Source organism: Tupaia chinensis, unplaced genomic scaffold, assembly GCF_000334495.1.
Source record: "Tupaia chinensis unplaced genomic scaffold, TupChi_1.0 Scaffold148296_1, whole genome shotgun sequence".
Classification (NCBI taxonomy): domain Eukaryota; kingdom Metazoa; phylum Chordata; class Mammalia; order Scandentia; family Tupaiidae; genus Tupaia; species Tupaia belangeri.
Window position 1 is genome coordinate 677,204 of NW_006208147.1, and position 9,337 is coordinate 686,540.

The following is a 9,337-nucleotide window of genomic DNA, read 5'->3' on the forward strand; positions in this document are numbered from 1 at the left end:
TGTAAAGTGTGAAATTCCTCTTTTAGATCTTGCATGAATTTCCTCACCTCTTGGAACTCGACAACTTCTTTCTCCTTCCTCTTCAGCAGTTCCTTGTCTCTCTTCTCTTCTATCTCTGTTAGCTTTGCCATTATGAATGTTCTGAATTCTTTATCAGACATTTCCATGATTTCCATTGAACTGTCTGTGGATGAAGAGGAGTTATCCTTTTCCCTTGGAGGAGAGGTATTTTCCTACTTTCCCATATTTCTTGTGGTCCTGCAGTGATTTCTAGTCATCTGGTTGATGGTCAGTTTCTTCCCAAACTTGCAAGTTCAATCTGAGCATCAAGGAGTGTGCAGAAAAGGAAACAGAAAGAGAGAAACAACAGCAACAACAGCATAAAACAAACAAGAAACAGAAAAAGAGAAGAAAAAACAAAGATAAAAACTTTTCAATAAAACTAAAAAAATTAATATTTGAAAAAATTTCAGTAAAAACCAAAAAATAAAAAACCACATGGCACGAAAGTCTAAAAAGCAAAAATTAAAAAAAAGAGAGAAGACAGAGACAGAGGTAGAGAGAGTCAAAGACAGGTACAGAGACAGGAGGCCTGAAAGGGGTCTTCCTATCATGCGAGTTTTGTGTGCTGGAGGCCGAATTATCAGTGGGAAATCTTGATTTCTGTTTCCCCAAAATGACTAGTTTGTAGGATCCATGAGGCTGTGTCTTCAAGAAGGCCTGTTCCCTTTTCTGGAGGAATCTCTTAAAGATCAATATTAAATTAAGATCTCTTCCTGGAAGAATTCATTGTGCTTTTTTTCCTTGCTTAATTGGCTTTCAATCCATGATCTGTGAAGGGCTCAGGTATTGTGTATCAGTGCAATCCAACAGAAGTATAACTTGAGTCACAATGGTATTGAAAATTTTCCAATAGCCACATTTTAAAGAACCTGTTAGGTCGTTGGGAAAGTCAGGAATCATTTTTACGTCAAAAAATATGTCATGACTTTCCCAGTGATCTAATACTTTACTTAATTCAATGTATCAGACATATAATTTCAATCTTGTATTAGGGGTATCTAGAGAATAAGAATCAATGAGATGTTTGTATGTAGAGAGTGAGAGGAAAGAGAGAGAGAGAGAGAGAGAGAGAGAGAGAGAGAGATTAATTATAAATAAATGACTCATATGATTATGCTGATCAAATTAGCAAGCTGGAGACCTAGGAGACCTGATGGTGTAAGTCCCAGTCTGAATGCTGGCAGATTTGAGACTCAAGAAGAGACATAACTTTTTTTTTATTGAGAGAAATATTTGCTATAGGGCATGTGTGTTTGCCAGAGAGACAGAGAGAGATAGAGACAGAAAGTGAAAAATCACCTCCCAGGGAGATGACCATGCCACAATCGCCTGTCCTCGGGATTTTGGGCACACATATACACACGCCCTGTGTGAACTCCAAGTCACTGGGTCCAGGACTCAAACTGCAGTTGACTACTTGGGAGTCTAGAAATGTAACAATTATGCCATCTGCTGGTCCCCAGAACAGGCATAATTTGAAAAACCATATTGTATGCCTTAAAGATGTATGACAATTAAATGTGAATAAGAAAATATAAAATAAAAAATAGGGAAAAAATAAGAGTTGCTATTTCAGGTTTAGACTGAAGGTAGCAAAAGAGGACATCCCAGTGTGAAAACTGCTATAGACTAAATATTTGTGTCCTCGCCCAAATTTTCATGTTGAATTCTCAACCCCCAATGTGATGATAGTTAAGAGGTGAAGTCTTTGGTAGGTGATCAGGTGACTATAAAAGAGACCCTGGAGACCTCTCTTGCCCTTTCTGCCATGTAAAGAACTGTGAGAAGACAGCCATCTATGAACTAAGAACAAGTCTTCCCCAAACACTGAATCTGCCAGCACCTTGATCTTGCACTTCTTAGCCTACAGAACTGTGAGAAGTTAATTTACAAACCATCCAGTTCATGGTATTTCAGTATAGCTGTTCAAGTGGACTAAAACAAAGAACTCTAGGCCAGAAGAATTTTCTCTTACTTGGCAAAAGGTCATTATTTTTGTTCTATTCAGGTCTTCAACTTACTGGATAAGGAACATTCCTATTTTAAAGAGCAATCTACTTTATTTAGTCTACCCATTTACATGTTAATCTCATTATAAAATACTCTTGAAGAAACACTGAGAATGATGTTTGACCAAATACCTAGGCACCACATAGCTTACTCAGCTGACACATGAAATTAATCATCACCAACATATATTTAATGTAAAACTTACTAATGAGATAGATTCTTTTTTGAATGACTTATTTGAAATTTTATGTGTATTACACATTTACAGCACATCTCAGTTTAGATTAGCTACATTACATCATTTGTAATGTAGCTAGTGATTCCTGGATTGAGTAGTTATCATTAAATTATGGGTAATTAATTGCATACTGCTTCTCTTTCTGGTTCAGCTCTGTTTCCTGAGGAGTGTTCTTATTTACCTTTTGATGTCTGATATGTAGACTCACCAAAGGAACATAGCAGATGAAATAATATATGCTAAGTGAAAGAATGCTTTTTAAAAGTCTTGGAAACCTGGGGCCAGCAGGTGGTGTAGTGGTTAAGGCGCTGGACTCCCAAGGGGCCAACTGTGGTTTAGGTCCTGGATCCAGTGACTTGTTGCATTTGTGCCCCAAATCCCAAGAGGTGAATAGAAGAGAAGGGATCATGGCATGACCATCCCCCTGGTGGATGATTTTCAATTTCTATCTCTCTGTCTCTTTGGTGAGTGCATGCGCCTGATAGCATAAATTTCTCAAAAAAAAAAAAAAGTCTTGGAAATGTATGGGTGTTGGAGCTCCTTGTGAGCCATTGTATTTCTCTCTTTTTTTCTTTTTCTTTTGGTCAGATTCCCTCATTGGTCTAAGGGAAGGTTACAAAATGATGTTTAACAATTCCCTTAGATCAGTAGCCAAATGGTCAATGGGGTAGTGCCTAATAGAAATGGCCTGAAAAGAAGATTAGTTGCACTATTCAAAGTCCATTTGGCTGCTGTAAAATTATCATAATAGTCTGAATACATTATGACTACAATGATTGGGTAGTAATTGTATATCTTTTGGGCATTTTTTGATCATGGCTTGACCTAGATGAATCAATTGTGCATGCATGATCTAATCCATCATGGAAGGCATTCCTAAATATATTCAAGGAAGGTAGAAATGAGAAGAAAAAAGGAATTTGTTAAATCCAATTACATTTGATTGATATTTTTCCTGAATTCTGATAACATTCATAATATACACTATGTAATGTGTTCGAAGTAATTCCATGTTACAGGGACATGAGAAAAACCTGTTTGATCTCTGAGAGCTCTGGATACACATGATTGACAAAGAGCCTGCTCTTTAATCCTGCACTGTTTCAACCTTCTCTATGCCACAGAGACAGAGTTTGTAGTGGGGACTCTTGGGATTTCAGGATGAAATTTTAGAATACAAATTACTGTAACATTCATCTAAGTTTTATAAACACCATTTCCTCTTTCCAGAATAAAGTCTTTGAGAATCATTTAATGACTCAAAATACAAATAATAATTTTGTTTAAAAGAATTATCTAAACTACACAGTTTTGAATGTTTTAGCTAAAACATTAGGTAGTCGGGAAAGTCATGATGTATTTTTCTACACAAAGGTGTGTCTACCCAATATATGCCATAGTTTTTGTCTCTTAGAAGAATACATTCAGGGGACCAGCAGATGGCATAATGGTTATGTTGCTGGACTCCTATGTAGTCAACCGCATAGTCCGAGACCTGGTGACTTAAAATTCACACTGGGCGTGTGTGAGTATGTGCCCAAAATCCTGAATGGTGACTGGAGGAGAAGGGATTGTGGCGTGGCCATCCTCCCAGGGATGATTTCTCACTTCTTTTCTCTCTGTCTCTCTGGCCAGCACATGCACCCTGTAGCAAAAATCTCTCTCTCAAAAAAAGAAGACACTCAGATGAGACATTTGTCATGTCTGTCACTATATTCATCTTTCCAAGTCACTTTGCCTTTTTCCAGGGTTTATATGAGATTTACTCTGTCAAACCATCCATCCATTCAAATATGTGTCAAACTATTAATATGACTGCTTGCATTATGATTTATCTTGACTATGGAAACTTTCCTACCTGATACTGTGGGTAGTATCTGCTTTTTTTCAACATGTAGACATGATTACAAATAATTTCTATCATACTGTAATCAAAGGAAAATCAGTGGAAAGAGGCAGCAACATTAAGACTTTAGTTCTCTTCTCTCTTTTCTCTATGGAAGAAACTCCTGGAGATACAGCAAAGACTGGGTCTTGGGGCTCATTACTTGACTGTGTGGGACAGAATTGCTCCAGCTCTGCAAGAATAGAACCACCTTAGCCTTTCTCAAAAGAATGAATAGAACAAACTCTTTTTTCCCTTCTGGAGAAGGGAAGAGACAAACATGAAATAATAATGTTAATTTCCAGGCCTTTTAAAATATAATCATTAAAGCAATAATATATTTAACATTTTAAATGTTAAAAGCTCAGGTTCAGTCCAGTTATTTAATCATGCACATTTTAGACCTTTCCTCCCTGGTCTTAGACATTGACAGTTTGAGTGAAATTTGGGCCTTGTCCAAGAGTAAATCAAATTCTAAATTTATGGTGTATGCAATGCTCTAAGGGAACATCTCACCTACTGCACAGGCTCGGAAAGACCTTGTAGCTGGTTGGAGAAATGCCACACATTCCTCAGTGTGTTCCGTGCTTTGGTTTTGCCTCCTCCTGACATCCCATTTGTGAGGAGTTAGGTGGTGGTGCAGGACAGGCCTCTGGTGTCTGAGCTGGGATGCATACATGGCTTCATTACCTGCTGGTTCAGGGCTACTGGACACAATAATACTTGAAAGAACAATGCCTTTACTTTTCTGTTTAAGGTTTTTTGGTCCAATTTTTACCAGGGGGTATGTGTGGTTGAGAGAGAGAGAGAGAGAGAGAGAGAGAGAGAGAGAGAAAGGAAGAGAGAGAAAGTGAGAAAGCAATCCCATGAGGATGGCCACTCCACAACCCCTATTCCTTCATTTTCCTTTTGGATAGTATTTATTCAGGACTTTGGGCACACATGTGTGCCCAGCATGTTTTTTAAGCTGCTGGGTCCAGGACTCAAACTGCTGGTTATTCATGTGTGATCCCAGCTGCTCTAATGATGACGCCACCCACTGGCCCCGATGCCTTTTTTTTTTTTTGTATTGTTCTTTATCCTTTTCCAAACACATACCACATCAGGTTCATAGTAAACATTCACTGTTGACACATTCTTAGGAGATTTGATCAATAGCAAATTTAGTTCCTTTGTCTCCCCAAATACTTAAAAAGGAAAAAATTATACTCCTTAATTGCATGTTATCAAATTTAGACCATTTATTAAACTAACTGACAGAATCATTGGTGTGGCTAATTTGGAACAGCATAAAAATGAAAACAACATTTGTCCAGAGTCCTTTTTGTACTTGGGTAATTTCCAGTATGTCACATAGCCCTGCCGTCAAGCTTAAGCATCAAACACAGCAACAGTTTGCCCTCAATTTTAGAAAATATAATAATAAAAATCAAAACGTACCTAATAAATAAAATAAGAGGTGATTTTTTTTTTCTGACAAGAAAAATACTGGGTTATTATTTATTATTGAGTTCTCTTATTTTTATTTTAATTAATTACTTAATTTTTTAGAGAGAGAGATTTTTGCTAGGGGGTGTGTGTGCTTGCCGGAGAGACACAGAGAGACAGAGAGAAAGTGAGAAATCACCCTCCAGGGGGGATGGCCATGCCACAATCCCTTTTCCTCCATTCTCCTTTGGGGATCCTGGGCATGCATGCACATGTGCCCAATGTGAGTTTTAAGCCACCGGGTCCAGGACTCAAATTGTGTTCGACATGTGGGAGCCCAGTGATATAACTATTAAGTCATCTGTTGGTCCCCATTTAGTTCTTTTAAATCAAAGAGCATTTAGAATGTCATAATAATTCAGGTGGTATTCCTGACATTTAAAGGGGATGAGGGGCTGTGTCCAACTATCCCAATACCCATCAGTCCTGCACAAGTAAGTGATCTCATAGCCTGTACAACTGTGAAGTACCTATATCGAGCTAAGGCTAGAATCTAACTCCATTTTTTACATATTGCTACAATTTAAATGACAGTGCTTGCCGGAGAGACACAGAGAGACAGAGAGAAAGTGAGAAATCACCCTCCAGGGGGGATGGCCATGCCACAATCCCTTTTCCTCCATTCTCCTTTGGGGATCCTGGGCATGCATGCACATGTGCCCAATGTGAGTTTTAAGCCACCGGGTCCAGGACTCAAATTGTGTTCGACATGTGGGAGCCCAGTGATATAACTATTAAGTCATCTGTTGGTCCCCATTTAGTTCTTTTAAATCAAAGAGCATTTAGAATGTCATAATAATTCAGGTGGTATTCCTGACATTTAAAGGGGATGAGGGGCTGTGTCCAACTATCCCAATACCCATCAGTCCTGCACAAGTAAGTGATCTCATAGCCTGTACAACTGTGAAGTACCTATATCGAGCTAAGGCTAGAATCTAACTCCATTTTTTACATATTGCTACAATTTAAATGACAGTGACCTCTCCAAAATTTATGTTCAAATTTAATTCCCCATGCAACCATACTAAGATGAGTGGCCTTCGGGAGGTGATTAAGTCACGAGGACTCTGCCCTTGTGGATGGGATTAGCATTCTTATAAAAAGACTCAGGGTTGAAGGGAGCACTATCTGCACTTCTGTCCCTTCTGTGTATGAGGAGAGTGTTCTCCCTCTCCAGAGAGAGAGCCACAAGGCATTGTTTTAGAAGCAGAGAGCAGCCCTCACCAGACACCAAACATGCCTTGATGTTGGATCACCCAGCCTTTGGAACAGTGAGAAATACATCTTTATTGACTACTGGTATGTAGTGTTTTATTATAGCAGCATAAATGGACCAAGACATGCAAACATAAGATAGGTTTTGTTGGTAGGGGCATGGTTTTCTTAATATGCAATATGTTCTAGGAATGCAATTGAGGGAAGATTATATTCCTTTGTTTTATTTAGAAACTTACCAGGAGTTGTTGGTTGTTATGGGCTGAATTGTGTCTCCCTAAAGTTGTATGTTGAAGTCCTAACTCGCAGTACCTTGGCCGTGATTACATTTGGAGATAAGATCATTATGGGGGTGATTCTGTTAAACTGGGGTTGTTATGGTAGGTCCTGACACAATATGATTGGTGTCCTTATAAGAGGAGGAAATTAGGACATGAATAGAGAGACATCAGATACATGTACACATGCTAAGATCACCATGTGAGGACTCAGATAATGTAGCCACCTGTAAGCTGAGGAGAGAGGCCCCTGAAGAAACCAAAGTTACTGCACCTCAATTAGGGACTTTCAGTCTCCAGAACTGTGAGAAAGTAAATGTCTGTTAGAAAGTAAATGTCTTAATTAAGTCACCCTGTGTGTGGTATTTTATTGCAGCACCCTAGCAAACTAATTGCTTGAACAGTTGCTTCATTTTTGGAAAATCACATACAATGAAATTAAATGAAGTTAAGGCCATTTATTGCATTTGCATCTTCAACACAACACATTTATATTAGTCTGTGTTTGTATCTGTTGCATTCCCAATCATTCCATACATAGTTCAACCATCTGACTATGTTTTATTACTATCATGTTTGAGTGTTTGCTTTGTATATTTGTTTTATTTTATTATACGTTACCTTTCTGTATTTTACTTTTAATGTCAGGCCAATTAATTGATAGTTTTGGAATTACATGTGCAAGTAACCTATATTATCTATAAAGTTTAATTCACAACACACAAAAGAAGACATTTAAAAATATTTATGACAAACAGCAGGCATTGGTCTGCTGAGGTCTTGAAGCAGGGCTTTAGATTGCTATTAACAAAAATAAGGTTTAGGTAGGCTTTATTTTGCAAGCTAAATAGGAGTCCCCCTATTGTCTAAAGCAGTGGTCCTTAAACCTGCATTCTGTTGAGCAATTGATGTCTGGATTCCACCTGAGAAGTTCTACTTTACTTGGGATATGTGCTGGATATCATGATTTGCTAAAGCTGTCCAGGCAATTCTAATACACAGACAAGGTTGATAAACACTCTGGTGTGTTTAAAACATGCCTGCAAATTATTCAATAGTTTCTCCATCAAATGATGGATCTAATTCTCCTGGAATATAGATTGGTTTAGTGACTTTGAGACTTTTGAGGTTAAATCATAAAAGGCAGGTGATTTTCTCTCTCTCTCTCTCTCTCTCTCTGTGTGTGTGTGTGTGTGTGTGTGTGTGTGTGTGTGTGTGTGTGTGTGTGACTCTCCCATGTTTGGGGCTCTGAGAAACTACCTAAGAGGAATGACCTATGCTGAGTCTGCTGTGTAGGAGAGATTGTGTGGACAGAGAACCTAGAGGTAGACAGAGATATACAAGGAACATCAGCTGTCCTTCCCCCAGATGTTTAATCCTTCCTGTGCATACCAGTGTGGGAGTGGACAAAGTTTCCAGATGATCTCTGCCTGCAGCCATGGAAAGACCTTGAGTGAGAACTGCCAAGGGAAGCTCCATCAACCTTGCAACCTGAGAGGTGATATAATAAGCCACCGTTTTGGTGGCTTGTAATATAGCAATGGAAAACTTGAATAAGCCTTGTTCCCAAGCAAGAAATTGATATTTGCAAAGCTCTTTCTTTGACAGAACTAAAGAGTTGCCCTCATACTATTCTCTGCATTAATTAGGGGAGCAGTCATCTTCTCTTCACTCGCTCAGAACAACAGGAGGCTGCTGGGCTCCTGTCTTCTCTTGGCTTTCTGCAGCTTTCATTTATTCCTAACCTGCTAATGGAAGGAGAGGCAGTTATCAGTTCAATATTGAAAAAGTCTGATCGACTCTAGTGGAAAGGAATACATATAGGATTGCACTGGTTCAAAGGACACAGGAGGTTGTACACTGGTTAAAAGCCCTACAGTCTAGTGAAGGGAGCTGGATTCTCCAAGACTGACTGTGTGGTTTGAATCCTGATGCTGGTGACCTGAAAAACATGTTGAAAGTGGGTGTGTGCGTGTGAGTCCCAAATCCCAACTGAATGGCAGCATGACCATGCTCCGCCGGGAGTGCTTTCTTCCTCTCTCTGTCTCTCTAGTGGGTGCCTGCTCCCTCTGGCAATTAATAAGAAACAAAAAGGGACCCGGAAGCAGAGAAACCAGTCTTAGCTTTGCTGCCTGATTAGTTCATACATCACACTCTACA